The 23,356-nt window shown below is 47.1% G+C and overlaps 1 long non-coding RNA gene across 13 annotated transcripts in view; it reads right to left on the bottom strand.

The window, feature by feature from the left end:
* The window catches only part of LOC106828319 (uncharacterized), a 90,458-nt gene that overhangs the window by 12,286 nt on the left and 54,816 nt on the right, over positions 1-23,356 (bottom strand). For 3 of the 13 annotated variants that reach the window (XR_011503949.1, XR_011503952.1, XR_011503954.1), the window contains one exon: positions 12,462-13,112. The exons of 9 other annotated variants lie outside the window; for them this stretch is intronic. This is a non-coding gene — a long non-coding RNA (uncharacterized lncRNA). Of the gene's footprint in view, positions 1-12,461; positions 13,113-23,356 lie in introns of those variants that run through there. One more of the 13 variants, XR_011503962.1, reaches the window with a different exon arrangement.

Below are 23,356 nucleotides of genomic sequence, written 5' to 3'. Positions count from 1 at the left end.
CTCTGGGCTGCGCTGAAATGTGGACTTGGTGAGAAAGGGATAGACAGTTTCCACCCTCAAGAAGTTTAAAATTCATCCAGCCAGCCACTCAACAAATACATATCTAGCACTGACTTGATGTGCCAGGTCCAAGGACAGAAAGATGAATGCAACAGTTGCTGCCCTCTGAGAGCTAAGAGCGTCGTGGGGGAGAAGACGATTAAGCAATCAGACTGGTGTCACAAGGCTGTGGTAGGGGAGATGCAGGAAAGCTGGGTGGACACAGAACCCAGGTCTGGGTGTGGCTCAGAGAGTAACATTAACCCCAGAAATTATGAAGAAATATACATCTATGAGTACATTTGTTTCTGCTCATCTGCCTCAGCATCGTACAATCATGGTGGATGGAATTTTCATCAGATTTGGAGGGGAAGTTTGGGACGACCAGACTTAAAATGCAGCCTATGTGGCATGCAGGGTGGGGAGCCACGGGGTACACCTCAGAGAAGGAAGAAGTCATCCTAGACTAGACCTGTGAGGACTGGGGCCAAGGGAGGCCTGTCTGACTGTTGAATGGAATACAGATGTCCCCATAGGCAGGTGCCTTTACTGGAGAAACCAACCAGGGTGTCTAATACAAATCCCAATCAAAAGCCATGGTGCGGAACCTGCCCTGCAGGTGGCAGTCAGGACTGGGCTGCTTCCCACAGGGGTAACTGCGTGTGGCCCCGGAGAGGTAGCGGGGGGCCATTTAGCTAACGGTAGTGAATGGCCCTCCTGAGCAGCCTAGCTGCCCAGCAGGTGAGAAGCCAGCAGCGAGCACTCCTCCCACCCTGGGCAGAGTGCGCCCAGGACAGAATCTGCTCACCAGAGGCTGCCCCCTGGGGTGGGTCAAGGCCTCCCAGGTCAGCAAGTCCATATGAGGACACCTAAAAGGTTCTTTAACTCAGGTTTTCACATCCACAGCCCAGCTGTGTTGAGCAGGAAGAAGCCCACCCTTGGAAGTGGGAGGACAGTTTCCTAGCCCTGTTCCATGCAGCAGACCTCAGGAGGTGCCAGTGTTTGGGACATGGGTTCCAAGCCCCTTCTCACTCAGAGACTGGGGACTGTTTGACTAAATGGTGAGGGACATCAGGGCCATCAGAACCCCCCCTTCTGGGGGCCTCGCTGCTGGTCCATGATGATTGGGATGCAGAGTTTGGGGCCCGGACCACTAGGAGCCAGGCGAGTGAGAGGGGATGTGAGGTCACTCAGAGGAGAAGACAAGCATCCTGCTCCCCGCTGGAGCTCAAGAGGGGTCCCCATTGGTGTAGTGCCACAAGACCTGCTGTGGAACACAATTCTTCCCAGCCCTGCTGACCACAGACGTGTGGGGCTGGGGCTCGGCACAGGGGAATTAGAATGGCAGGAAAGCCCTGCAGAGGGTGTGGGCCTTCCTTTGGGCCTCGATGGTTGAGCCACCTTGGGTTAGGAAGAAAGGGAAAGGGTCAGGAAGGGTATTCCAGGGAGCAGAAACAGCCCAAACAAAAGTGGAGAGGGCGTTTGATCAGAAGTCCAGCCTGAGTGAGGAGAAACCACCAGGAAGAGGAGTCCTGGAGACTACAAGACTCCCACACACCCACCCGCCCCCGCCCTCCAGCAGAAGATGCCCATGTTCCCCTGTCACATGTGCATCTCCTGTCTCTTCTCCTATCCCCCACCTCCAGGGCCAAAAAGCCAAATTCCAGGATCCACAGGAAACAAAGGTGGGCTTTCCAAGGCCCCTCACAGCTTCCCTTCCTTCCTGTTCCTCTCGGCCTCCTGACTCTTATCTTTGCCCTGGATATACTTTTCCTTTCATGTAAAAATAAATCATCACTCACACACACACTTGCTTAAAACTCTCCAGTGGCTCCTCACTGCCCATGGGACACAATCCCAAATTCTTACTCTAGGCCGGCCCTACCTGGTCCCTGGCCCTCCCCAGGCTGGCTCAGCCCCTCCCCTCTCCTCTCTCAGCTGCCACTTGCTCAGGGTCTTCTGCACCCCTCTCCTGGCCTTTGTCCATGCTGCCTCCTCTGCCGGGAAGGCTCGTTGCCTGCAGGCTGCAACTTACTATCCTTTCCTCACAGAAGCCTTCCCTCCTGGTCGAAACCGGGTCCCCCTTCACCAGCTCTCTCAGGACCCTCTTGTTTCCCTTCACGCCGTTCATGCCACTTTCTATAGCCATGTGTCTCTTGCGTGACCCCTTATTTCGTGTCTGCTCCCCATGCTGGAGTGCCAGCTTCTCAGGCGAGGTCTTTGTTTCATTCACCCTAATTCCCCAGGCCCCAGCGCACATCCAGACCCATGTTTCCTAAATATTCAAATGATACCCCTCTGGCTGTAGGGTGAAAAATCTAAGTTCTTGGCACAAAGACACAATGTGCCCTTCGCCTGCCCTCCTGCCTCATGTCCCCCTAGTTAGTCACCCCCATCCCTGACCTCCTTAGGGATCCTGGACTCAAGTCGGACAAGGCTACTTTCTATTCTTTGAACATAATCTGCTCTTTCTCATCTCCATACTTTCCTATAAGCTTTTCTCTTGGTAGAGAACAGCAAACTCTTGTTCACCCTTCAAGACCCATTCCAGCATCCTTCCTGGACTCCCCCAGGCAGAGTTCACTGTCTCTCCTCTTGCATCCCTCCCCACAGCAGGCTGTCCCCTTTCTTGTCCTCCAGCCTCTCTTCTCCATTAAACTCCTGGAGGCAACCTCTGATCTTTTTCATCTCAAGCGTCTTTTACACAGCCTAGCACACAGTAGGGCCTCAAAACAAAGATCTTACATGCTGAATGGTTTCTGCTCAATAAGAGAGGAATGTTCCAATGTTACAGTGGACCCCCAAAAAACATGGGCTTCCTTGTAAGGTAGTAGGCTCCCTGCTATGGGGAAGTCTTTAAGCAGAGGCTGCACATGCTATACAAGTGTTTTTTAAACTCTTTGTGATCCATTACACACGTACATAAATATCACACTAAAAACAAAAGTTTCACAAAGTGATACTTACTCTTTCTCCTGTGTTGTATACCCTGGTATTTTTATTCTATTTCATTTTTCATAAATGCTGGTTTTAACCACTAACAACTGGTATCACAAGCCACAAAAGGGTCGACACCCACAGTTTGTAAAGCACTCCCATGCTAGCCAACATGTTAGATTCCCTGACCTCCACAGTGCCACATTTTCTCTTTAACGCAGCTCTCAACACCAGTGGGCACCTCAAGGTAACTTACCCCATCGAAAGGGTGATTCTCTTAGAGCTGAGCAGGGACTAGAAAAGGAAGGTTCTGTGGATTGGGTGACAGGCAGGAGGACTCCCTGCTACAGCTGCCCAGAGACCAAGGCCTCCCATTCATTCAACCCAACAAACATTTATTGAGTACCTAATATGTGCTGGGCACTGTCCTAGTCTCTGCAAATATAGCCATGAGCAAGAGATAAAAACCCCTGCTATGAAGACAAGGATGTGGAGAAATTAGAACCTTTGTGAATTGTTGGTGGGAATGTAAATGGTGCATCCTTTGTAGGAAATGGCGTGATACTTCCTCAAAAAGTTAAACATAGAATTATCATATGATCCAGCAATTCCACTTCTGGCCATATATCCAAAAGCAATGCAAGCAGTGACTCAAACAGGTATTTGTACATTAATGCTCATAGTAGCATTGTTCACAAGAGCCAAAAGGTGGAAGCAACCCAAATGTCCATCCACAGACAAATGGATAAAGAAATGTGGTATATACAATGGAATATTATTCAACCTCAAAAAGGAAGGAAATTCTGAGACATGCTACCACCTGGATGAACCTTGAAGACATTATGCTAAGTGAATTAAGCCAAGCACAAAGAGATAAATACTGTACGATTCCACTTGTGAGGTATGTAGAATAGGCAAATTCATAGAGAGAGAGTAGAATGGTGGTTGCCACGATCTGGGGAGAGGGAGGATGGGGAGTTATTTTTTTTTTTTTTTAAAGATTTTATTTTTTTCCTTTTTCTCCCCAAAGCCCCCCGGTACAGAGTGCGCAAACTTAACCACTCGACCACGGGGCCAGCCCCCGGGGAGTTATTTTTTAATGGGTATAGAGATTCAGTTTGAGATGATGAAAAAGTTCTGGAGGGGCTGGCCCTGTGGCCGAGTGGTTAAGTTCTCGCGCTCCGCTGCAGGCGGCCCAGTGTTTCACTGGTTCGAATCCCGGGCGCGGACATGACACTGCTCATCAAACCACTCTGAGGCGGTGTCCCACATGCCACAACTGGAAGGACCCACAACAAAGAATATACAACTACGTACTGGGGGGCTTTGGGGAGAAAAAGGAAAAAAAAGAAAATCTTGGGGAAAAAAAAGAAAATTTCTGGAAATGGATGGTGGTGATAGTTACACAACAATGGGAATATACTTAATGCCACTGAATTGTACACTTAAAAATGGTTAAAATGGTAAATTTTATGTTATGTATATTTTACCATAATTTTTTTTTAAAAAAAACATGCCGCATGGAACTTATGCTCTAGAGGCACAGACCCAGAGAGGAGCTCATTAACAAAGAGTAGCATTAACTCTCGCCACCTCAGAGTAGGGGTCATAAACTACATCTGGCTCTGCAGAATCTGAGTGGGTGGTAGGAGGGGTCAGAAACAGGAGGGCTGACAGGTTCCCCCACACTCTCCACACAGAATAATTCCCCTTGTATCTGTTTGCAATTTTAAGCATGTTCAGATGAAATTCTGTTTGGGAAAAAAGGCTACCACATAGACTCATCGACTGTAACAAATGCACCGGTCTGCTGGGGGATGGAGATAATAGGGGCTGCTATGCATGTGTAGGGGCAAGGGGCATATGGGAAATTTCTGTACCTTCCTATTAATTTTGCTGTGACCTAAAGCTGTTCTGAAAAAATAATAGCCTTTGGGGGGGAAAAAAAGGCTAACACTGCTTTAAAACATGTGTTTTTCTAAACCACTGCCTTCCTTCTCTAAAATGACCACTGGTTGAGAGATGTTTCCATGAAGTGAGCAGGTATGCAGCACTTTGCAGACAGGTGTTGGCTTTGTGAGGGAGGTCCCATGAGTGGGCAGGGATCCAAGGAGCCAGCAGGGGACCAGCCTGGAAGGGCAGTGCTCTCAGAGCCCTTCCGGCCCATCCCCTGGGCTGCAGTGGTCAGTTATCAGATCTCTGGCTCCATCTCCTCCTGAGGGCAGAGTTCTCGGCTGAGTCATCTCTGGTCTTGCCCAGGGTGGGGTATGGAAACAGCACCCAACGTTGGCCTTGGAAACCTTGGCTCCAAGTCCTGGCTCTGCTCTTTATAACACTTAATGTCCCAGGCTGTTTACTTAGCTGTAAAATGGGGACGACTGGACACCACCCATCTCCCGGGATACAGTGTGCATGACACCACCGGAGGACGCCCAGCACAGTGCCAGGCACAGAGGAAGCACGCAGAGGGAGCTTTAGTGTACAAGCTCGAAAGGTCAAAAATGGGGTCTGTGGGCCCTAGCTGTGCCCGGGAGACCTGGGGGCAGGGCCCTGCCCCCTCAGACGTGCCGGGTAGGCCTGGCCAGTCCTAGCACCGGCTTGGGGTGCAGAAGGGACACCTCGTGCACAGCCACCCCCAGAGCAAATAGCCAAGGAGAGCACTGGACTGACGAGACAGCAGCCCTCAGATGCCTCCAAATGCTTTGGAGTCAAGTTTCAGGAGCTGGTTTCCGATGAAGGATGCCCCAGCCCGCTGCCCCCTCCCCAAAGGGCCACACCCTGCCCTGCCCCCAAACCAGTCTCCACATGTGACAGTTCTCTGCCTTCCACACTGGGCTGCAACTTCTTGAAGGCAGAGATCCAACCTACTCATCTCTACACTCCCAGAACGTAGAGATCCGTAACTGTGTGATAAATCGGTGGTGGCAGTGGTGGTGGTGATGATGACAATGGGGTCGATGACAATCACAGCAGCTATCTGTATACAGCCCTGACCGGGCACGGCACAGTTCTAAGTGCCCCGCTTTAACTCTTTTAAACCTCACAAATGTCCTAACGGGTGTGTACTTATTCCAAGACCCTTATTTTTAATGAAGGACTGAGGTGTAGGGGGTAACTTGCCAAAGGTCACACACGAAGTGACAGAAGCAGGACCTGAACCTGGGGGCCTCCGTTTGCCGTTTTACCGCCACTCCCAAGTGCCTGGGCAACGGTGCTTACCCTTCTGCTGACTCCTCATCCATGGCGAAGGGAGCATCTTGAGAAGGGACTTCAGAACCCTGAAGTCCCTTCCTAGGCAGGCTGTGCAGTCCCCTCTGAGATGCCCCCGGCAGGGAGGCCATCCCAAGACTGTGCAAACCTTCCACTGACAGGGAAGACACAGGGCACCTTTCTCAGACGGAAGGCAGGCCTGCTTCCCTCCAATGTGGCCCAGCCCCTGGACATACAGATTTGTCCTCTCCTTCACCCTCAGGTGGCTCGTCAGGTGTGTGGGTTCACCTCTCTTCTCCAGGCTGATGGTCCCTGCCTCATCACCCACTCTTCCATCTCCAGACCCTCTCCCTTCTGGTGACCCGCCTAGGACATTTCCTACTTGGTTAGTCTCCAGGAGCCTATGCCCCACGGTGGATATCCCCGTGGCCTGAGCAGGGAGTGGAGATGGCCATGTCCTCTCCTTTGTCTGCACCTCTCATGTGTGGGTGGGCTCTCCTGAGCCCCAGACTCCTGGCCCACGTGGAGCCTGTGGTTTCCCAGCCCCTGGCAACCCTCCACAAGCCCAGCTCCAGCGCCCCATCATCTACTTAGATGACTGATTTTGTTGAACCCAAATATAAAATGTTACATTTTCCCTTGTAAAATTCCCTCCTTTTCCTCTACTCTGACAAGACTGTTTTGAATCCTAACTTTGTCACCCCAAAGCCATTTACTTGTCCCTCCCAAGGCTGTGTCATCCGCAGCCTAGAGAAGCCTACCTGTAGGATCTTTATTGATTTAAAAAAATTGGGGCTGGCCCAGCGGTGCAGCGGTTAAGTGCGCACGTTCTGCTTCTCAGCGGCCCGGGGTGCACCAGTTCGGATCACGGGTGCAGACATGGCACTGCTTGGCACGCCATGCTATGGTAGGTGTCCAACATATAAAGTGGAGGAAGACGGGCATGGATGTTAGCTCAGGACCAGTCTTCCTCAGAGAAAAAGAGGAAGATTGGCAGCAGTTAGCTCAGGACTAACCTTCCTCAAAATAAATAAATAAATAATTAATTAAATAAATAGAAATTAATTAATTAATTAAAAATTACTGAACAGGACAGGTTTCAGTTTCCTCCTCTGTGTTTAAATCTAGGACTAATAAATGGATGTGTCTCTGGTTAGCCCACCTCCCCAGAGGGCTGATTCAGGGACGTGAGTCAACCTGGATGACCACCTTTGGGGAATGTGACAGGTGGACTTTGCCCCTGAAAGGGGTTGAGGGGGTTCCACTAACATCTCCTCTCCTGTTGGGAGCTTTATTTCACTCCATATGATCTTTGTAACTTTTTCTCCCACTTTGAGGACTATTCTCAGGGGAGGCAGAGTTGGAAACAAACCAGAACTGGGCACTCCTGTCTCTCTGACGTTACCACTCCATGCCTCCCCCTGAAGAGGGCCTGCCCTTGCGTTGTTCATCCTTCTGCTAGAAATAGACTTCAATAAGGAAGCAGATGAGCAACCTTTGTGCTGGCCGGGCTTCCTTTATAATCACTGCTAATTCTGGACTTTGGTCCTTCTGGACGTTCTGACACACCAGGCATCATGTACATGTGAAAATCCAGTAGGTTCATTGAAAATCTAAGCTCATCTGTCTTCTTTTGCTGTTGACTCCCCTTCTCTCTGTTCAAATCATTTTGTGATTTCATCATCAGAATCTAATTTCCACTAGTTAGAATGCTTAAAAGCTTGAGTGGTTTTTCTCTACCCCACACATTATTATATTCCTATTGAAAAAAAGAATTTCATTAGGCAGCTTCTTAGAACCACCACTTGACCAAGCCCTACTCCATTTCTGGCCTTAGGGACACATCAGAGAATGGCTTTGCAAACCTCTGAAATCTTTTCAGACTTCTTTTTTTTCCTTCTTCTCCCCAAAGCCCCCCAGTACATAGTTGTGTATTCTAGTTGTAGGTCCTTCTAGTTCTGCTATGTGGGAGGCCACCTCAGTCTGCCTTGATGAACATTGCTAGGTCTGCACCCGGGATTCGAACCTGCGAACCCTGGGCCACCAAAGCAGAGCATGAGAACTTAACCACTTGGCCACAGGGCCAGCCCCTCAAAGACTTTTGATATTGTTGTTTTAGTTTATTATTGTTATTCTCCCCAATTAGGAGAAACAGTTTCATCATTTTGTAATCAAACAGTATTTGCAAATACCAACAACAGGAGGTGCAATGCATTATGCAGGCATACTATGTAATACCCTATTGTGAAGACAGAAACCTCCTGGTGGTGTGACACATCTCCAACCCCGCAGCCTTCTACTTAACATTCACCTTCTCAGATGGTGTGGAATAAATCACCTTTGTCTCAGAAATATCCGGCTTTTCTTTGAGGTTCCCTCACTGATTGGAACACCCCTGCAGTCACCCAGGGTGACTCACAGAAGCAGCTCTGGGGACCAGGTGGCCAAGAGGCCAGGAGAGAACAGCCTACTGAAGAAACAGACCTGGCCCTGCTGCTTGAGTAGGCTGTCCTCAGGCAAAGCAGGGAACAGGGTAGAATTTGTCTTACAAGCCAAGCCCACCCACCACTGCTCTCTAAAAACTCACCCCAGCCCAAATCCCAGGGGCTTTGTTCTGCCCTCTGGTCATTTAGGCCACCCCACCCAGGCCTGCCATCTCCAGGGAGTGTCCAGCTCAGAGTCCTCTCTCTACACCTATCTTCAGGGCATCAGGAAGCCACTATCAGCAAGCTTTCAGACTGGAAAGGATTATTCGGGAATTCACACTGGTGAAAAAGGAATGCAAGAGTAACAAGGGGTTTGGGGCTGTGAGGCAGACTAGGGCTGGGTGGGTAGGACCCTGAGATCACAGCGTGCCTCAAACCCATGGGGACGATGGATGGCCCTAGTCAGGACTGGCTCAACAGCACCTAATTTATCCAAAATCACTGAGGTTCCCATGGATTAATTTTTCTGAAAAGTGAAATTTCAATTGCTAAAACACTATTTTAACCACTTTAAAGGGAAATCTTGCTAAAATGTGACCACAGTTCCCTAACACCTTAAAAAAATATCCTTTTCCCACTGAAGTAGTCATCTTTAGGAGCATCCCCTATGGAACTAGAGAGTAAAGTGACTGTGTGTCCTTCTTATTGTTTCTGTCCTTCCCATGGTCTTTACTTTTCTGTTATCTACACATCTGGCTCTAAAAACCGCCTCCCACCTCTCCGGGCCATTTCTTTTCTTCTGTAGGAGTTGGGAAATCAGACAGCCACTCTTGTTAGAACAGTTTGCTAAGTAAGAGTTGACAGAGTGTGAGGCCATGAGAGGAATAAACACCCGGTTTAGAGGCAGGGATTCTGATGTAGCTATTTCTGTGGGTCCTGTTTTCAATAACTTCTGGTTCAGGGCTAAAGTCCAAAGGAAGACGGGGCTCCCAGACTCCCACCTGGAACACTCCTTACATACATTTATGACCCATCCTCTGGCTGGTAAGACGTTTCTATTCTTATGACGCTGCATGCAGGAGCCCCATGTTTTGCTCTTACTCTCTCTGCTGTTTGTAGCCCCACTAGGCCTGGGAGCTTTGCCTCCATGAGGAGCCTCATCAAGAGGGATGAGGTGTACAGTCTTATGACGCCTGACGGTGAGCTGGTGTCTTTCTCTCTACTGTCTGGAGTGCTTTATAGGCTGGAACCTCCTTCCACAGCACTGAGGCAGCATCTGTGACCATGACCACTTTATGGCATGAGCAACTGGGGCCCTGAAAGGAGACTCCACGGAGAGAGCAGAGCCCCACCACGTCAACCACCACCAAGAGCACAGAGCTGCCAGTGCCATTGGCTGCCAGCTCTTCAGGAACCCAGAGGAACTGTCTGGACAGGGCCACTTGGCCTGTGTTTGGAGTTTTCCTGAGCAGCAATGACCTCACTCTGTATTTTTTTACCCTGTGGGTTGTGACCTGTTACTGGGTTGTGAAATCAGTTTAGTGGGTCACAACCAACATTTTTTTTTAAAAAATAAATAGAACAGAAAATATCCAAGTGCATCACATGTAGTGAGAGTGTTACTTTTCTAAAGCTTTTGCTTTGGTTGTATCTATCTGTATGGAGGTGTGTGTGGTGGTTGGGACATGAGATATATTGAAGGAAGTTTGAAAAACAGTGATCCAATGCACATCCGTCCTGCAGCTACATCTTCCTGAGATCCATCCCTGCCACCTCCACCTGCAACGGGGAAGCCAAATGGAATCTATTCAGGGCCCTAAACCTGGCTTCACCTGGAAGGGACAGGAGTCAGGGAAGCCTTTTGGGGGGGAAGTGAGGATGCTATGGCATGAGCAGGAATACGGAGAGGGGGCAGCAGGGCAAAAGGAAAGGCATGGGCAATGTCCTAGGTAAGGAGTGGGGAGCGCAGGGGCTCAGAGAGGCCTGTGGGGGCAGCTGTAGATACCTGCTTCTTGGAGGGGTGAGAGACAGAAAGCCCATTTGATTTCAAAGTGACCTTTGGGGCTGCTTGATAGTAGGGTGTCAGGCCTGGCGTCCCTATCGTTCATTGATCCAGTGAATGCAAACTAACAGTGCGTGCTTTTCTTCTGTCAACTTAAATTTAACTTTTAATTAATTAAAATGAAAAATCCAATTCCTCGGTTACACTAGCCACATTTCAAACACTCAATAGCCACATGTGGCTAGTGACTATCGTATTGTATAGCACAGAAGAACATTTCCATCAACGCAGAAAGGTCTACTAGACAGGGATGTTCTAGAATGAGAGAATGAATATTTCATTCCAGGATCGCCTTCCCTCAGGAATGCAACATCTTCCATTATTTCTATTACACCTATAGTTCTAAATGCAAACGCCTCTGGGAGAGGTACTCGAAGGGCTTAAATTCTTGCCAAAGAGCAACTCGTTGATATCAAGGGCCTGAAGAAAGCCAGAGTCTAAGAAGCCATCCACCAGAGGCTGAGTATGTGTGAGAGCATGGGGGATGAGGGGGTGTTGGAAGATAAGACATTGCCCCAACCAGATGTGCTGTCTGAAGATACTGATGAATAAGGATTAAGCTCCTCCATCAGAGGATGCGGAAAATTTTGAGACCTGTAAGGAAAGGAAGTGACCCATAGTCATTGGTCATCTTCAAGTGAGAAGACTGAGTTTATTCCCCAACGTCCTCAGCAAAGGGGTTATTACACGAGAAACAAGCGCTTCTCTATTGCTAGGGAGGAAACAGGAAGTGGATGCAGGCCTTCCCAGAGGTGGATACTAGTGAATGTGGCCCTCTTCTGCCCTCTATGTTTGCACTGTGACCAGGTCCATGGCTTTATCTATCTCCTTGACATCGATGACTCCCTGAAAAACACCAGAAGCCCAGGCCTAGAGATCCAAATACTAACTTGCTATTCCCACCAGGAGTCTCCACTCAACAATCCCAAGGGGAATTATAACAATCTCTGGCCCACTGCCCCACCCCACGCCCCCTTCCTGTATTCCCACTTCTGGCTCATCCTCCACCTGCTCACTCCATTGTCCAGTCAGCAGCCTCTGAGTCACCCCAGACTCCTCCCCCTCCTTCCTCGCTCCTCCACCCAAGGTCGCCACATCTTGGCCACCTCTCCACTCTGCCTCAAATCTGCTCAGCTCTGATCCTCTCCGGCTCTCACTATCGCAGGGGTTACCTGTTGGCCTTCCTGCTTCCAGTCATGACCACCTCCAGCCCAGTGGTTCTCAACCACGGATGAGCAACAGAATGAACCTGGGGAGGCATTTAAAATCTAGATTCTGACTCAGTAGATCTGGCCAGGTTGAGAATGTGTATTTTGCGAAAGTGCCCCAGGTGATTCTGATGCATATCCTTCATTAAGAACCACTGCCTCCTCCTCGTTATTAATAACAACAAAAATAACAATTAACATTTTTTGTGCACTTACATGTACTGCCTCGTGTAATCTTCATGATAACCTTGTGAGGTAAGAGCTATCATCTACTCCCATTTTACAGTGGTTGAAACTGAGGCACAGAAGTCCCACAGCTAGTAAGGGGGAGGACCAGAACATGACCTGCCACTCCTAAGCATTCTGCTCTCCACACCACTGTATAGACTTGACGTTCAGCTCCCTCCTTAACACCCTTTAAAGAGAGTTCTAGAAAAAGACGGCAGCTCGTGGACACACTCATGATTTCCTTCTCCACTCAACCTCCCACCAAGAACTTCTCAACTCTAAAAGAAACACCTTGATTGGGGTGGTGGTTACATAGTGTACACATATGTAAAAATTCACTGCAATGTATGCTTAGGATTTGTGACTTTACTGTTCGTTCATTACTCCTCAATAGAAAAGATCCTGAAGAAGTCACTTAAGTAGGAGAGAACCTAGAAAATGTCAAGTAGGGAAAAACATGCAGGCTCAAAAGAAACTAGGAAGAAGCCATCACAATGCTGGCAATTATGAATAATTCTTTCTGTAATAACACATGTAGGAACAGATTAAGAAAAGATCCCCAGAGCTAACCCACAGGAAATCCTTAGAGGAGACCAGGCTTGGAGGGGGCACTGGCTGGAGGCAGAGTCCCCTGCAAGATGGACAGGAACACCCCAGTACAGGCTGGCTCGGCCACAGTGGGGCACATATGGATGGGTGCTGCAGCAGCAGAGACACAAGAGCTCTGAGGTCCATAGGATTGTCTTTGGACTGGAGACAGGAGGATGCCCCAAGTGGAGGTCAATGGCGGCGAGGGGCTTCTTCCTAAAGAGGCCATGTGATTCTGCATGGAGGAGAAGTCCAGCCCCACCAAAACCAGCTCCTGGGACTTGCTGTGTTTGTATTCGTAAGCCTGGTGCTTATGAATACAAAAGCCCCTACTGGGGTCACCCATGTTTCCAGCTCCCACTGTGTAGTCCAAAGGAACAAGCAGGACTTGGCACAATGACTTCAAAGTTCATCCTAAAAGAACAAAGAAAATTCTGAGGAAAAAAGTGTGATGAAGTACACCTTACCTTAGCACTTATTAAGATATATTTAAGGAAAATGTGACCAAAACAGATGGTGCTGGTATAGGAACAGACAATTCACTGGAACAGACCAGGGAGTCCTAGAGCAGACCCACGTATACGTGGAAATGCATTGTAAGATATAGGTAGTATTTCAGATCATGAGGGCAAGAATACATATTTTAATCATTAGTGACTTCAGGAAAAAGAAGTTAAATCCTCAACTCTCACAATTCACCAAAACACAACAAATTCCACCCAGCTTAAGATTTAAATGTAAAAAAAACCCAAAAAGCCCCATTAAAGTATTAAAAGAGAATTTACGTAAACATATAATTCTGCAGCAGAAAAAGCCTTTCTGAGCCTGACACAAAAAGAGAAACCAGGCCAGGCCTCGAGATCCAAATACCAATGAGAACTCTACACCAGAAGCCTCCATCAACAACCCCAAGGGGAATTACAACAATCTCTGCCCCTGACCCCATCCCCTCCCCTTCCTGTATTCCTGATTCTGGCTCATCCTCCACCTGCTGGCTCTGTCTTTCAGGTCAGCACCCTGTGAGTCACTGCAGACTCCTCCCACTCCTTCCGTGCTCCCCCACCCAAGGTTACCACATCTTGGCCGCCTCTCCACTCTGCCTTGAATCTAACCAGCTCTATCCTCTCCAGGCTGGCCCTGACTGAAGACCTCGACCTGCCGCCCCTGTACCAGTCACGGCTACCTCCAGCCCAGTGGTTTGGAAAGCCTATATAGACTACCTTGATTGCATGGACATTTTAGATTTGTAAATGCTTAAATAGTGAACAAAACTAAATGGCCAAGGACAATCTAGGATAAAAAATTTGTAATATAAGAAAGACAAAGAGTTAATAGGCTAAATATATATCAAGTACTCTTATAGATCAATAAGATAAAAAGAATAAACCACACTAAATAATAATAATAAAATACTACACAAATGAGATGAAAAAAAGAAAAGAATATACCAACAGAAAACTCGACAAAGCACATAATCAAATAATTTGCCAAAAGAGAATTACCAATGACTAATTGGCCTGTAAAAAAAACCAGTCAAATTAATAAAATAATAATAAAAAGAAAAGCAAAATAAGGCAGCAATGATGAAATACTATTTTTGTTTATCAAATTTGCAATTTAAAAAAAATAATAATACCTTGTGTTGGGAAGGATGTAGTGAAAGAGATACTCTCACAGGACTGGTGGTGAGAGTCTAAGTTGATACATCTTTTCTGGAAGACAATTGGGCAATTTGTACCAACATCCTTGAGGGGCTGGCCCAGTGGCATAGCAGTTAAGTTTGTGCACTCCGCTTCAGCAGCCTGGGGTTCACTGGTTCGGATCCCGGGCATGGATGTACACGCTGCTTATCAAGCCATGCTGTGGCAGGCATCCCACATATAAAATAGAGGAAGATGGGCACAGATGTTAGCTCAGGGCCAATCTTACTCAGCAAAAAGAGGATTGGTGGCAGATGTTAGCTCAGGGCTAATCTCCCAAAAAAAAAAAAAAAGAGTAAGAGGAAACATGTAAAGCTATTAAAATATATGAAAGATGTTCCATTTCTTGAGTAATAAGGAAAAATGCAAATTCATATTGTAAAAAATAAATCCTTGAAAGTGTACATATTCTTCCATCTAGTGATTCCACTTAAAGACTATACCCTAAGGATAAAAATAAGGAGGTGTGGGGCCGGCCCCTTGGCCGAGCGGTTAAGTTTGCGCACTCCGCTGCGGTGGCCCAGGGTTTCACCGGTTCGAATCCTGGGCACAGACATGGCACTGCTCATCAAGTCATGCTGAGGCAGCATCCCACATGCCACAACTAGAAGGACCCACAAAATAAGAATATACAACTATGTACCTAGGGGCTTTGGGGAGAAAAACGAAAAAAATAAAATCTTTATTTTATTTTATTATTGTTTTTTTGGGGGGAAGATTAGCCCTGAGCTAACATCTGCTGCCAATCCTCCTCTTTTTGCTGAGGAAGACTGGCCCTGAGCTAACATCCATGCCCATCTTCCTCTTCTTTATATGTGGGACGCCTACCACAGCATGGCGTGCCAAGCAGTACCATGTCCATACCTGCCAGGTCCGAACCAGTGAACCACAGGCCACCAAGAAGCAGAACGTGCGCACTTAACCACTGAACCACCGGGCCAGCCCCTAAAATCTTTTAAAAAAATAAGAATAAATAAGGAGGTGCACAGAGTTAGTATTATACATAGGCCACAACTGTTAGTAACCTAAACGGGCAATAACAAGGGATTAGTTAAACCATGGTAGGTACACAGTGAAATATGAGAGACTCATAAGAAGTTTATTTATTGACAAGGAAAACTGTTCGCAACTAACTATAAAAAGCAATTCACAGAACAGTATGTACAATACAAACCAATTTATGTAGTGAAATGTGTATGTTTGTATATATCCACAAATACGCACAGAAAAAAATCTTAAAAGATGTAACCAAAATAGTAACAATATATATCTCTGGAAGTGTAATTAGTATGATTTGTTATTTTCTTCTTTGTGTTTCCTACTTCTTTTACAAGAAACATGGCAGTGTGATGCAGACTTCGCCTCCTACCATCCACCTGGTGAGGAATCCCTGTCCAGAACACCCATTTGGCTCTGAGCATCCCCATCCCTTATACGTGACATATATGATATTTCCTGTGCTGTGATTTAACTTTTCAGACTTAATCTTGTCTCCTCAATTCTCTAGATTATGGGTAAGATCTGTGTCTTCCATTTCTTTTGTGTTCCTCTCAGTGCCTAGTATACAGCAAGTTCTCAGCAAATGACCCAAGAAAGAATGTGTCACTTCCGTGCCCATGCCCCTGCCCCTGCCAGCTGCCCAAGCATGGCTGGCTCTACAAGTGAGGCGTCCAAGCCCAGTTCCAGGCCAGGCTGGAGGCTGTGTGTTGTGGGCCACCTGTCAATCTGGTCCTGTGAAGATGCCTATTGTTGCTGCTAATTATTGTTGGGTGATGGGGCTGTTTGTTTCAAGCATAGGTTCTGCCCCCACACCCAGAGGCAAAGCCAATCCCATGGCATCCTATCATTAATGAGCCAATAAGTATTTCCTCTGGTGCGACATTGGCTTTGATCCAGTAGATCCCTTCCCACTTCTTCCACCCCCCTCACCTCATTACAACTTCCCATCTTGGCTTTTGGAGGCCTCCTTTGGAAAAGCACCCACTTCGTCCAAACTATGGGCCTCGTCAAAATAGCCCCGTGTCCCTGGTGTCCCAAGCCTGACTCACCAGCTCCTCCTGTGCTCCTGGATGATAAAGTTTGCTCTCATGTCTAAGCAAAGCTACTACCCAAGCAGCCTAGCCTGTAGGCCCAGAGACTGAAAGAGCTCTAAGAGAACACTGTAGGAGTGACAGAGGATTTTTTCATGCAAATTCAACAAGTAAATTTTCATGGTTGTCCATAGTCTCTGCAATTAGCACTCACTTCAATTAAACTCTCTGGAGAAGAAAATACAAAAGCCATCAGAAATGGAGGAGTCAGAATCAGGGAGAGAAGATCAGTCAACTTTTTTTCCTCCTTGTACAGAAATAAACAATCCCTGGTGCTGCCAAGGTTCTAGAAGGATCAGAGAGAGCAGACAAGTCCAGGAGCACTTGCATGAGCACGTGTGAGAAGCTATAGGGAGGCCAAGCCTAGACTGCCACCATGAGAACCTTGGGCTAGGCACTTCACATCTCCATGCCTCAGCTCCTCATCTGTAAAATGGGATGATAACAGTAGGGCTGCCTTATAGACTTGTTGTGAGGGTTAAACGAGTTAATGGATATAAAGCACTTAGAATAGCAGCGAGCTATAGGTGAACAAGACATCACTGTTTGTCACTGCTAACGAGAGCAAAGGGAGACACAGTGACAGTCACGTGCTGGGCACTGTCTGCCCTTCTGTAGCCCAGGGTTTCTCAACTTCAACACCATTGACATTTTGAGCTTGACAACTCTTTGTTGTGAGCAGCTATCCTGTGCACTGTGGGATATTTAGCAGCATCCCTGGCCTCTCTCTACCCATTAGATGCCAGTAGCAGCCCCCACCCTCCACCAAGTTGTGACAACCAAAAATATCTCCAAATATTGCTAAATGTCCCCTGCTGGTGGGGGTGGGTACAAAATTGCCCCCATTTGAGAACTGCTGATATGGTCCTACAAAAGCTACTGCCGTGGAGAAGCCATGCCACACTCTCTGACCTCCCACCTCTGTGCAGGCCTGGAGATCCCACATTGGGGCCCCTTGTGGTTAGACGTAGGAGCTGCAGGCAGGGAAGCAAAGAGTGGCCAATTCTCTCTCTAGGTGGCTGCCATTTTCTCTTCTTGCAGATGGAATAGGAAACTGGGGCCTAGGCAGCCATCTAGTTGGGAGGCACACTCTCCCCTGAGAGACAAAGAGGGTACAGAAACAAAAGGAGCCCAGGGGCTGACTTCTCTGGCAGCCTGTGGCTGTGGCCTTAGTAAGAGGGAATGAGCAGGGTTTACCAAGACTCCTGGGAGCCCAGTCCAGCCCAGAGGAGAGAAGGCCAAATAGGATTCAGAGCCGAAGCCCTGGCCACGGCAGAGAAAATGCCCTTACAATGAGGCCTCTGGGCACAGGATGTGCAGCCCCTCTATTTTTAGGAAACAAGTGGGCTCTGCACTTGTGCTGTTTTAGTAAAGTAACCTCCTGACTACTTCACCCTATTAAAGTCTATCAGCACTTCTTCCGACTCAGCAGCAGCACTGCTACAAATGTACTCTACGGCTATGTTAGCACAGGTACACGGCATCCCTGCAGGTGTTGTGCTGTACTCATCCAGAGTGCAGGCTTGGGACCCGGCTGCCTGGTTCAAATCCCAGACCTACCACCTCTCAACTATGTGACCCTGGGAAAGTTATTGACCTCTTTGTGACTTAGTTCCTTCACCTGGGAAGCAGGGACAATAACAGGGCCTATCTCACTGGGCTGTTACAAAGGTTATGCGACTTACTATATGCCAGGAATGATGTCTGTGGTCAACAAACGCCAGCTATTATTATGTTCATTGTGCCCTTAATTGATAATAGCTAAAAATCTGGAATCTTATGCCAATCAACTGGTTAAATATATGTAGCACATTCATTCTATGGAATACCGGGTATCACTGAAAGAAATGAAGTCAAACTATATCTACTTAAATAGAATTTATTCAATGATAAGGTCAAATTGTTAAAGAATCAAATGAGGTGCAGATAAGTATATGTAGTTTGATAATATTTGTATATAAAAAGAGCTATATAGAAATATATACATGTCTTTATCTGCTTAGAAAATTTCTAGAAAAACCCTCAAGAAGCTGTTAGCAACAGTTACACCTAGGGTATGGGAATGGAGGACTAGAGAACTTCTGCTTTCTCCTTTGGTACTGTCAGAATTTCCTACTATGAGCATTTTTTTAAAATAATATTATTTTTAAAAAGAATACGATAAATCTATACATACTGCTATGGAAACATCTTGAAGATACATTGTGAAATTTTTTTCAAAAGTGGCAGAAAATGAACAGTACAAGCCACAGGAATAAATCTTAATTCACAAATTCAGGAGACCAAACTTTATTTTCTATAGCTCAACTCAATGTTTATGGTATGCTTCCATCCTGGCAACAGGAAACTTAATTCTAGGTGTGTCTCAGTTCTCCAGAACACTGAGAACTGCAAGCACGGGACAGAGGAGGTGGCTGTGAAGTTGGCCAAGGTCAGGTCTAGTAGCCTCTGCTGCTCTGTGCCAGGGGGCAGCCAGAAATGTTGGGCCAGGTTGCCTGTGTCCTCACAGCTTGGCCCCACCATGTGGCCACCACTCTCTGGGATCTTACTCCTGCCTGCCCAGGAGTAAGACAAGCTGCCAGCAGGCAGGGTGGGACTCCGGAGACCACAGATCTTTCTCCCTCGTCTCTCCAGCCCCTGGCCAGTTTTGGGAGGGGAGGGCTGCAAAGAGTTGGAGTGGAGGTCTTTCTACTCCAGGGGAAATCCTTCTTCCACCTTGTTTCCAGCCAAGGCATTCAGGCTGTGTGCAAGGATCTTTGCTGTGATGAGCTGTTCCACAAATCCTGAAGTTTCCCTAAGTGCATAAGCTCTTGGCACACAAAAGCCAGAGACACCCGAAGGTTGATTCCATTTTCTAATCTGGGGAGCTGACTCGGGGAGAAATGAGCTTCATGAATGTGAGAGTGGAAAAGGGAAAAATCCAGGTGGTAAAAAGAGATTAATTTCTCAAATATTATGCCAGCCATACGTATGTGTAAATACACAGCAAAAAGTCTGAACATTTCCCCCAAATAATTAACAGTGCCTACTAGTAGCGTAAGCTTAAGCATAGGGGGAGAGGTAGAAAGGGGGCTTTACCTTTCTACTCCATGTGTTTCTAAACTGCTTGGATTTTTTAATGATGAAGCTGTATTCAGTATTGCTTGTATAATCTATGATTTTAAATAAATAAATACCCACACATCTTTTGCCTCCAGGCTGGAGATGGTGGGAGATGCAGGTCACACCTGTCTGGCCTGCTGCTGGGCAGGACCTTGGGAAGTGTATTTGCATGAGGGGCTGAGCGGCCTGTTGGAAAAGAACTGTTTCTAAGGAAAGAAGGAAACAGGCACAGTGAGCTGACCCAGAGACAAAGCTTTGCTCAGTGGAAAGAGGAAGGTAATCCTGAGCTAGAGTGGTAGTTGTGAATTAGATCTATCTGTGGCGCCAAACCTCACGGCTCCCTAAGGCAATAAGGGCATCAGCAGCCCCAGAGACCTGCTCCTACAGTGCAGCTGGCTGACCTCATGCCAACAGGAGTGTCAGGCTCCCAGCAGGTGTAGGTGCCTGATGGGTGTGGCAATGTCCAGGAGAACTGATACCTCCATGGGTGTGGCAGGAGTAAGGGGAGGTTGCAGAGCTGGAGGAGGGGAAAAGATAGCTGGGGTGGAGAGGAGGGGGTAACTGTCTAACCTTATCCACCAACACACAGGAGACACCCACCCCGGGGACACCTAAAATGCTCGTTGAGTGAGGGTGTGGGAACCAGGCAGCACCTGGGATTTTGCACTAGCAGGTGGGAGTAAGAGTCAGAGACACACGTGGATAAGCGCTAACCATGGGATGAGTACACAGGAGTCCAGGTGTGTTCACAGGCAGGGAGCACAGGAGAGGGAGCCACAAAGTCTACGTGGGAGGGGTCAGAAAAGGTCTCCTGACAGCTGATGTTGGTAATTCACTGAGAGTGGGGAGGGTGGAGAGCACGAGGAACCAAGGGCAAAGGCCTAGAGCTGTGAAGGCACGAGCCCAGGTTGGGGGAAACTGAAAGCCGCCTGGGTTGAATACAGGGGAGTGGTGGATGAGGCCACAAAAGTTGTGTTCCTTGGTAAGGAATTTGGACTTTATCCTGCAGGCAGTGGTGAAGCTCAGAAGAGGGCTCTAAGCAGGGAAATAAGATGATCAAATTACCAGGAAACCTTTTCACCACCACACTCCCACCACTTCTGGCTAACTCCCATCCAAGGTGCACTCTCAGAACGTGGCTTCCTCCAGGAAGTAGTCCCTGACCACCCCTCAGACTCAGCTGGCCCTCAGCTAAAGCTATCAGGGGTTCCCCAGCATGCCGCCCTTTCTCTCCATTGCACTGTGTCTTGATTAACTGTGCCTTGTATTTTTCCCTTTCCTCTCATATACTGTCGGTGCTAAAGGCCAGGGACGATGTCTGTTGTGTTCTATGTTGTATTCCCAGTACCCTGCACAGTTCTTGGTGTGATGAGTACTCAATATGTGTTTATTTAATGGAGAAGATAACTCTTGTGGTTTCCAGCCTGAGCTGTATAGGTTGGAAAGTGAGGGCAGGGGACCAGGGAGAAGGCTCTTGCGATAGTTTGGGTAGGAAGTGATGGGGGCCTGACCTGAGGCAGCGGTAGTGGAGCTGGAGGTCAGGGAGAAATTAGGAAAACGTTTAGGAGACAGAACTGATAGGCCTGGGTGATTAGATGAGGGAAGTAAGGGGACCAGATAAGGGGAGGAGGGCTCCTGGGCTTCTGGCTTAAGCAGTTAGGTGGATGATGGATGTTCTGGAAGAGGAGGTAATGTGTGGGGGAAGATGATGAAGTCAGTTTAGACATGTTGACTTTGACATGCCTGTAGGGCATTCAGGTGGAGAGGTCCCAGGGGCAGTGGAATCACAGAACTGGAGCCCAGGCCAGACATCTGGACTGAAGATAAAGATTTGGGAGCTGTCAGCCTGCAAGTGATGGTTAAAGACAAAGGAGGGGATAAGATCACCTGAGGAGTGAAGGAGGTGGTGAAACAACAAGGAGGACGCCCACCTCTTATAGGTGGAGGGGCTAACGAGGAGCTACAAAGGGAAAAGGAGGCATCAGAGGTGGGGGGAAGAAAAGAGAGCAGTGTCACAATCGCTAGGGGAGAAATGGCTTCAAGGGCTAGCAACAGGGTTCAATATTGTGAAGAAACTGAGAGCCTGCCCAGGACACCCTTACAGTTGAGAAAATGAGGCCCAGGGAGGTTGACTAAGGTTTTGTTTTCTGTGGGGGTTTTTTTGTTGAGGAAGACTGGCCCTGAGCTAATATGCACACCCATCTTCCTCTATTTTATATGTAGGACGCCTACTACAGCATGGCGTGCCAACCGGTGCCATGTCTGCAGCTGGGACGCAAACCCCGGGCCGCCAAAGCACAACATGCAAACTTAACTGCTGCGCCACCGGGCCGGCCCTTGACTGAGGTATTTGACATCATGAGCTACTACTGCCTACATCACATGAATCAGTGGTTCTCAAAGTATGATCCCAGGACTCCTGGGGGTCCCCGAGACCTTTCCAGGGTGGTCCGAGAGACAAAGAACATTTTTATACTAATACCGAGACTTTTTTGCAGTATTCACTTTGTTGACATTTGTACTGATAACACAAAAGTTATAGTGGGTAAAATTGCTGGGCCTTAACACAAATCAACAAAGTCACATTCTTTACTCCCATGCACTTATGATTTAACAAAAAGGCCAGCTTCACAGAAGAATGTCCACAATAGAGCACTAATAGTTAATTTTATTAATAAACACAACCCTTGAGTACACATCTCGTTAACCATCTGTGCGTAGAGCTTCTGCTGCATACTGCAGTACTGGACGCATTTATGCGATGGTTTGCGTTGAGAACTGAACTACCTGCTTTTTTCATGGAACATCATTTTTTTAGAAAGAACAATTGACAAGCTATGATTATTTAGACTTGAGTACCTGGCAGACATTTTCTCACAAATGAATGAAGTGAGTGTGTCACATTGAGGAAAATAACTGACAGTATTTCTTGCCAATTATAAAATTTGAACCGTAAAGTGAAAATCAGAGTTTTAGAAAATTTGTATCCACACTGTGAGCTTGACAGCTTCCCGATACCTGAGTATTTGCTGATGAAATCAGTGGTAATATTAACAAATGTGATATTGTGGACTGAAATGTGTCTACACTGGGAAGACCTGCATAAACCACTGAGTCGTTATTTTCCAAATGACCAGCCCATGATGTTACAAAATCAGGCATGAGAAAAAGACCCATTCAAAGTGCCAGACAGACCAATGGAATTTAATGTAGCTGAGTATGAGAAGTTCACTGATATGTTTTCAGATCCCACATTGCAACTAATCTTTCAGAAACTGCCATTTGTTCAATTTTGGTGACATATCAAAGAAGATATCCACGATTATCTGAAAAGGCTACTAAAATGCTTCTTTTTCCAACTACAAATCTGTATGAAGCTAGATTTTATGCATCTACTCCAAAGAACATATCACAAGACTAAACACAGAAGCAGACATGAGAATCCAGCTGTCTTCTACTAAGCTAGTCATCAAAGAGATTTGCAAAACTGTAAAACAATACAACTCTTCTCTCTAAATTTTTTTATTTTGAATACATATATTTTATAAAAAGTACATTAATATGTAAAGAACTTATTACAATTATTTTTAACTAATTAATACTTTAAAGCCTCAGTTTCTAATATTTATTTCCATATTTGTACTATGGTAAATATCTATGGCTACAGCCCACATAAATAAAAGTCTTTGAAGTCCAATAATTTTTTTTTTTTTTGAGGAAGATTAGCCCTGAGCTAACTACTGCCAATCTTCCTCTTTTTGCTGAG

Source organism: Equus asinus, chromosome 6 (assembly GCF_041296235.1).
Source record: "Equus asinus isolate D_3611 breed Donkey chromosome 6, EquAss-T2T_v2, whole genome shotgun sequence".
Taxonomy (NCBI): Eukaryota; Metazoa; Chordata; class Mammalia; order Perissodactyla; family Equidae; genus Equus; species Equus asinus.
This window is presented reverse-complemented; position numbering and strand designations above follow the sequence as displayed.